At 40.7% G+C, this 2245-nt stretch overlaps 1 pseudogene; it reads right to left on the bottom strand.

The window, feature by feature from the left end:
- Positions 1-397: 397 nt before the first annotated feature.
- On the bottom strand, positions 398-2019 carry LOC114053856 (annotated as a pseudogene).
- Between the last annotated feature and the right edge of the window lie 226 nt (positions 2020-2245).

Here is a 2245-nt window from a genome sequence, read left to right as displayed (position 1 = left end):
CCATCCCCCACCTGGAGTTGGTTTACTGGAAAGATATTTATTTGGATCACGTAATGTGAAGTTTCAAAAAATGATTCAAAATGCCTCTTCCCCCTCCTATTTAGATGTATATATTTCCCCAAACAATATCTGCACATTTCTATAGTCCTTGTTTTGAATCTTGGAAACTCAAGAGCTTATATTTATTCTTTACACACACTTATTCCAGTCACTTCATTGCCTCAAATTATTGCATTGTCTATAAGATCCAGAATTTATTTTTTTACCATGCAAGAATTTTAATAAGATTTGCACACATCTCAAAAAACTCTATTGTGTGAGTTCTTGACCTTGGGGTTGTCAACCTTAGAAGAATCTGGTGAACTCACTGATGAGGTAAGGGAAACATTTCTTGGGCTTAAGCATCTGAATCACTCTTTTGGCAAGATCGATAATTGCTCACAGAACCCAATCTTTGTGGAGCAGTACTGCCAGATTTGGCTTCAGCAATTTCATCATCAATGCTTTGGAAATCCAGTAAGTAAGTTCTACTGTCCACCTCATATAATTGTAGACTCATTTTTGAGTATGTGCTTGTCCTTGGATTCTTCCTTCAAATACACAGATAATATGAGTTTACAACCTTCCCTTCAGAATCCAGCTGTTTAATTGAGTGACAAACTCCTACCATGATTTCATTTGGTCTACTTGGCTTTGATTTCCCAATTGCCATTTTGCCCTCCTCACACCCTGATGTTTGGACTTTTGGGGTTACACATTCAGTGTATGGTGTGATTCTGGTGTTTCAGCAACCAAGAATGGCACTCTTTTAGGATGTGGGTAAGAGAAATGGTGATCATCTAAGAAGGAATCTGGTGGGTTTGTAGCCAAGTAGAAATTTTTGGCCTCATTCATTATTCTCCATTATCTATTATGAAGTGATAAGCAACTGCCAAAGGGTCCTTATGTTTTCTGCTATACAGACAGCTGAGTACCTCTTCCGTACATTCAAATTTTTCACTTACTTCCTTTAAGGCTTCATCATCATTTATGGATACTCAGGAAAGAGATATTTTGGAAGATCTTGTTTAAACCACACAAGTTTCCTGATGTCTTTGATTGTGGCTTTCTTCATGGGGTCCACCTTGAGCGTACGTTTCAAAAGGTTAATCACAGAAGGATTCAAGCACTGAGGTGTATAAAAGATCCCATCACATATCTTCTTAAAAAAGGTTGGTGGGGCAGCTAGGTGGCTCAGTGGATAGAATACTGGACCTGGAGTCAGAAGGACTTGAGTTCAAATCCGGCTTCAGACACATAATACTTCCCAGCTGTGTGATTCTGGGCAAGGTTGGCTCATGATCTTAATCAAATGGAAGGGTGCCACATAACAAAGCATAGAGAATAACACCATTGCTTCAAATATCTACTTCTGAACCTGCATACAACTTTCCTGAAATTACTTATGGTGCACCATAGTTGGGAGAGCCAAAGCTTGTTCTTAAAAATTCACCATCTGACATCATTTTTGAAAGACGAAAATCAACTATCTTCACATTCATGTATGCATCAAACAGTCCATTTTTAGCTTTTAAGTCTCTATGGACAACCATGTGCCTGTGACAATAATCCACATTAGAAAGGATTTGTTGAAATAAATGCTGATTCTCATCCAGCCTTCTGTTTTTACAGATATAATCAAATAGCTCTTCCCCAGAGACATATTCAATCACATGAAAATGTCAGCTGGTGTTCTAATGACCTGGTCCAGCTTAATGATATGAGGATGTCTGAAAAGCTTGAAGTTTTGAATTTCTCTGTGAATTTTTCACTACCACACAAATGCTTCAAATTTTCTGTTGATTTAACATCTTCACAGCAGTTTTGTGCCCAGTCAACTCATGCTTGCCAACCTTCACTTTGCCAAAGGTACTGACACCCAGAGCATCCCCTAGGATGTAGTGGCCAATCTTCACCTGCCCATCATTATTTCTATTCCTCTGCTGTTGCCATCTTCCTCTGGGAACTGAACCTGCGCATGGTGCACTAGAAGAGGAGGAGGGATGAGAGAAGGGAAGGAGGGGAAGTAGAAAGGGAGGGGAAGGAAAGGGAGGAGGGGAGAGGAAAGGGGAAGAGAAAGAGGAAGAGGAGATGGAAGAGGGGAAAGGGAGAGGAGGGAGGAAGGGAGAGAGAAAGGAATGGGGGAAGAGAAGGGGGGAGGCAAGAGGGAGGAGAAAGGTAAGGGAGGGAGGGGGAGGGAAAAGGA

This window comes from Vombatus ursinus, unplaced genomic scaffold (assembly GCF_900497805.2).
Source record: "Vombatus ursinus unplaced genomic scaffold, bare-nosed wombat genome assembly UNPS02014812.1, whole genome shotgun sequence".
Lineage (NCBI taxonomy): Eukaryota > Metazoa > Chordata > Mammalia > Diprotodontia > Vombatidae > Vombatus > Vombatus ursinus.
This window is presented reverse-complemented; position numbering and strand designations above follow the sequence as displayed.